The sequence below is a fragment of the Azolla caroliniana genome, unplaced genomic scaffold (genome assembly GCF_043228905.1).
Source record: "Azolla caroliniana isolate FFs.n. ecotype wild unplaced genomic scaffold, voAzoCaro1.0.p SCAF_7, whole genome shotgun sequence".
In the NCBI taxonomy this organism is placed as follows: domain Eukaryota; kingdom Viridiplantae; phylum Streptophyta; class Polypodiopsida; order Salviniales; family Salviniaceae; genus Azolla; species Azolla caroliniana.
Window position 1 is genome coordinate 18,725,426 of NW_028230442.1, and position 6,343 is coordinate 18,731,768.

The following is a 6,343-nucleotide window of genomic DNA, read 5'->3' on the forward strand; positions in this document are numbered from 1 at the left end:
TAAAGCACAAAAAAATCAAGATAAAACGACCATGCAACAAGCTTAGTCATATGTGCATTGAACCATTCCGTATAAAGCATGTCATCAACCACATAGCTTATGAACTTCAACTACAACCCACCATGTTGTTGCACTATGTGTTCCACGTTTCATTACTAGAACTTGTTCACATCTCACGGTTTCCTAGTTGTACACAACCCCACTCCCATATGTGGAAGTTGATGACCATGAATAGTAAGAAGATGAAGGTATACTAGGCACACATTGTTGCAATACCTTGTCAAGTAGTTGGGCTACCCTAATTCAAATTGCACATGGTAGCCTACAATCAATATCACCAATGAAATAGACACAGACACTATTTTCCATCAACAATATCTAGGCAAGGCTACCCCCCCCCCCCCCCGAAGAAGCATGTCGTATGTCGTGGTCTCATACCATGAAGGGGCCACTCACCTACCACATCACTTATGTTTGTTGTAATTCCACATACCCATTTTAGGTATATAACCCACACCCATTTTGGTTCGTTCATTCTACTTGGAAATGAATATATATTACTATTTTTGTTCTATTCTTGTTTCCTCTATATTCCTACATTTGTAACCCCATTGGATTGGTTGGAGGGGGGCACTAAGGGAAGAGCTTCTTAAAAATATGAGAAGTTTTCTGTTGGAATATTGGCGTGATGGGTGTGGGGAAAACATGCATGAGGTGAGGAAGTCAAGCAAAGGAAGCAAAACTTTTGGAATCAATGTGTCATTAGTGAGCCATCTCAACATCATTGGGCGTAGCAATGGGCACGGTTCGGTTCGATTTCTTTGCTTTGAAACTGAACCAAACCAAACCATTTATATAAAACAAAAACCAAACCAAATGTTTTATGAAATCTCAAGCCATTTAAACCAAACCGTTTAAGAAAAGGTAAACCAAACCCTAACTATTTAGGAAAAAGTTGAAACCAAACCGAACCATTTAATAAAAAAATTAAACCGAACAAAACCATCCAATTTGAGCATAGGAGTATTTTGGTAATTTAAAGTTTAAACACGCGATATACATGCAATGTATTTTGGTGGGTTCTCATTTTCCCCAAATTAAAGGGGGTTAGGAAGAACAAAAGGCACAATTTTAGAAGCTAGCCAACTTAGTTCAACATCTCACCTCATAGAAAGAAGTTCCTCGATGAATACACCTCTAATGTCAATAATTTTTTCTGTAGAGAGAGAGAAAGAGAGTTTAATATTGTCAATAGTAAACATTTTGTATATTTCCCTTTTTTTCTCTAATCTTCAAGAATTAGGCCCTTAATATAAAAGGATATTGTTGATCACAATACCTTCTACATCATCTTATTGGTAGCCGATGAAATAATGAAGATATTGCTCTCATAGCTTATTGGTATTTCTGGTTTGACTATCAAACTGTGAATGATATCTCAAAGAGAGTTAACAAAAAAATTGGAGCTTGAGCAAGTTGTGGTACCAAATGTTCGAGACTGGACCACAATCACTAATGGTGATCTCTTAGTGAATTGATTTACCATTGTTGGAATGACATCAAAACTCTTGGAAGAAGGGAGATCAATAATGAAATGAACCAAGCCACTAAGTTTTGCATAACTTTGGAGGTTATTGATGTTTTGTTACCCTTAAAAGAAATGTGCTTTTAGCTCCTTGTGAATAATTCATATATTAAGTTTTGAAGCTAGTCATTTAGACCTCCAACCATAATACGCAATATGATAATGTTTTATACTTTTTCCATTTAATAAATGATTTGAATTGAGCCTAAATGATATTATCATGTTACCATTAATCAACTATTGTCTAAAGTGGTATAACATTTGTCACGTTACTTATACTCGACATGGCATCGTTGGCATCCACTTGCACTCTTTTATATAGTAGAAGATATCATCACAATACATTGAATTATATGTGATAGGAAAGGAGAGTGTGTTTGACTTTCTAGCCCATTGAAGGACAGGAATGTCTTTGTTTGTTTTGTGAGTAAAAGGAATATTGACTTGTATGAAGACTTTAGTTGAAATGGATAATGGACATTTCCATAAAATTCTAAATAGAATAATCCAAAGGTCATGTATGAAAATTTATTTCATAAACATTCTTGAGTTGCCTTTTTCAAGAGTATGTTCAAACTAAATATTAAACTGAAATATTCTTGCATTCACATTAAAAGAGAATGCCGCAATAAAAAGACGATAGATTGTGTTCCCATGTTATGGTTTCAAATCCACAATAATATGCTATTGTAATATAGTGTTGAGATAAGTCCCACCATAAATAGAACAAGTAGTGCTATCTTGACGTGGAGACTTTCACAAAATTATTGTCGGGTTTATGAACTTGTTGGTGCATGGGAATGGATACATGGTGGCATCAAAGAGACCCTCACCAATTCCCTAGAATCATATGGTTGTATGGACAAGGAAATGTAATTTAGTAAAAATTCAACATTCTAAATATCTTGAGTTGATACTCAAAGTTGTCGGTATTGTAGGCACATCAAACATAAACATGTATTAGTGAATGACTATGATCCAAAAGTGTAAAGGAATCATGGAACTCCAAATGATATAACATAGATTAAATGGGGATTAGAGAAAAAGGCAATATTTGCATTAGCCTTTAACACACCAAATACAATGAAGAATAATGGACTATTGTGTTGATATCTCCTTTCATTGCTATTTGCAATTGATATTTCAATTGGAACATTGTGAACGCTATTGTTTATTATTTACCCAATTCCATGAAACTATGCATAGTTTATCAATGTGTAGATTTGATCTCAACACTCTACACAACACAAATATGATACATATAATTTGTTTAAATCATTGGGCCCAATGTATATCCTTGAGTGTCTTACATTAGTGAGTTGATACAATGAGAATTGGGATACATATAAATTTATAATTTATAACGTGAAATTGACATGTTGTCATACATTGTAAACTATGAGGGGTCTTTGCATAGTACAAAGTATAATTCTATTTCTTTAAGATTTGTTATTGATAAGACGACAACATTCGATTGACATTTTAAACCAATTTGTGAGTCGTGACATTTGTCATTGTTCCTTTGACACATAGTTGTTAAAAAACGCGTATTCCATGTTTATAATATGTTTAAAAATACTTTGAAGTATTCAGCACGTATTCTACTTTTTAGAACTTCCATTCTATAAATTTTCACATATTCTACGTATCCTATGTATTTAAAAATTCAAAAAAGTTTTAAAATTTATTTTTTTTTAAACTTTAAAATTTAAGAAGTATTTTTTTTTCCAAAAAGATTTCCTTCATTAGTATTAAGAAAAAACGTCCTAAGGCTACAAACCGTACAATTAGAGAGTGTTATATACAAAAATGATAATCAGGGGAAGGGCCAAGGATGATGATATTTCCAGATTGGTCCTTGAGAGGAGACCATGAATAGAGGCAACTTCCTCCATAACTGCAATAATTTTTTCCTTTTCTTAAGAACAACCTCCGAAGGGCCCGCCATATCGTCATATTGCCCACGAACTACCGCCAATAAGTTGTCCCATAATTCTAGCAATATATCTAAGAGAAGGGGAATTATGGAATCATATCGTCTTTTACACCGATACTTCCATAAGGTCCATAATGTAACTGTGGATATTGTTTTCCATACATGGGCTACACGCATTTGCTTTCGAGGTTGTTGAAAAATATTAGATGCATGTTGATGACTGTCTTAGCCTCTAGAGCATCATCTGCCTCATACAATAAGAGACTAGAATGGAGAACCTCCCATACCGTTGATCCCCAGGAGAATAGGCAACCTGCATTAATTGTTAGGAATAAAGAAAGAACTTTATTCCATACCTGTTCGGCTAGTGAACAAGACTAGAGAGCATGCTTGGTAGTTTCCTACAAGTCACCATGTTGAGAGATCAAGCTCAACTTAGTTTAGTTAGTTAGTCAACCATGTAACTTCGTAGTTACCTAGATAGAATCTATTTAGAAGTGTTGACTATAACGCCTTAAATAGGACCTTGTACTTAAGTAGATTCTCCACTCCTAAGTACATTTAATATAGGACTTACACATTAGTACCTATATTCTACTCACACATGTGCACCTTTGCACATGAGATGTATATATACCTCATTGTGGGTATTTTTGTATTTGATGATGTTAATGCTAATTTAATATACTTACTCATTCCCCATCTTGTGTTGTTCATAAGTCTCTCTCTCTCTCTCTCTCTCTCTCTCTTACTCTCACACACATATCACTTAATCTTCCGCTTATCACTTAATCACATAATTAGGTACTAATTAACCCTTGCTTAATTACTTACCTAACTTTTAACACGCCACAATAACTACATTGTCTAAACACGGGTGTCACGTTTCCTTTGAAAGATTGACCTACTAGTAGTGCTGCATGTAGTAAAAGCCATCTAAAGAGAGTGTATTTTGTTGGTCCCCTAAAAGACCAAATCCATTTCCAATAAGCCTTCAAATGATTGCTTGATACACCCCACTTATTCCAGTGCTTTTGAGCCAAAAGAGTTGGAATATTCTTAGACATGAGTAAGGTTCTACCAAATTTCACAGTATACTGAAAGAACGGAACTTTTTGCATTGGATCCATCATGGGACTAGTCCAAGACCATCCCCCTGGGTCCCACATTAGCCTATTAATTGGATGTCATGCATATAACCAAAGCATATCCGACAAATGGGCTATTGACGGTTGTGGATCCAAACGCATTTCTTACCATTTTTGGCAATCACCCTAACTGGAACAATAAGCAGGTTTTGTAACAAATTATCAAAGGGTGTATAAGGTTGCAATTTATTATCCTGTTGAATATGGAAATAAAAATTACACCTGTCTATAGAAATTCCTTTAACAAAGAGCATCATGTCATTTGTAAGGCAACCAAACCACATATGCTCCTACATTGGCTGAAGTCACAATGAGACATGAGAGAAGGCTATTGACATATCGATTGTCATGAGAGAAGGCTATTGACCCATTGTCAAGTTTTCCTCATGCAAGACGAGGTCTAAGGCCCAATACATTTCCAATAGAATCCCGAACAAGAGAATTAGCCAAAAGCGGTTTATTCATCCAACCATCCCATGTGTTAGGCATCTCCTTGCGTAAAAAAATCTTGATTGCATCCCATGCTCTGTCGATCCCTAGTAGAAATCTATTGGATATTAGATTTTGTCTCGGTGTCTAAATATCTGTCAAGAACATCCATTTCAAAGACGACAACCAGTTTCCTCCCGTCTTGGGATTTAATTGCATCAGCTAATTAAGCAGCATACCCTTCCATGCCTCTATCCCTGGCAACAGTCCTCTGACTGCAAATTTGTCAAGAGAGCTCGAGATTGTATCAAGGGATCTATTAGAGCCAACCCTCCCCGACTTTTTGGCCTAATCAAAACATCCCATGCCACCTTGGCCACTACACGAGATCCATTTTTTCCACCCCAAAGGAAGTTACATATGAGGTTTTGAACTTTCATGATTGCGGACCTAGAGAACAACCAAGCAGATGCGATAAACCACATTGAGGCCAACATCACCGAATTTGCAATGACAACCCGAAATAAATAAATAAATAAGTATTTAACATATTTTACATGTATTTTAAGTATTCCACACATATTATAATATATTTAAAGTATTCTAAATATTTTATCTATAAATTACGTATTCTAAGTATGTTAAAAAAAGGTAGAATACTTTTTGAATAATTAGCATACCAATTCTACATGTATGGTATGCCAAGTATTCTACAACAATGCTTTGACATTTCATGAAGGAAGAAAAGATGGTCCTAGAAACTATGGGGTGAATTGTTGTTTGTCTAGTTTACTATTGTTGCACATGATATATGGATACAAAAATTACATACTATAGGACTCAAGTCTAGATAAATAAGTCAATCTTGTGGAAAATTTTAACCATTTTGGCATCGAAGACAATGTGAATGATGTTATTATTATTTTTCTTTTTCATTGGGGTAATAGCTAAATCTCTCCTACAACGAAGTAAACTTTGCTTTTGCCTTATACTAAATATTTAGTTTTGGTTAGAAACTAATGACATTACTAGTGGGAACCTAACTAAACCCATCATTACCTCTCTCACTCTCATTGTAATACTAGAGAGAGAGAGAGGGAGGGAATGTTCCACTATCCATTTAGTTAGTGGGTGACACCCATTGTGAGTACGTTTCACACACATTTATTAATATAATTGTACTACTAGAGAGAGAGAGAGAATGTTCCACTATCCATTTAGTTAGTGGGTGATACCCATTGTGAG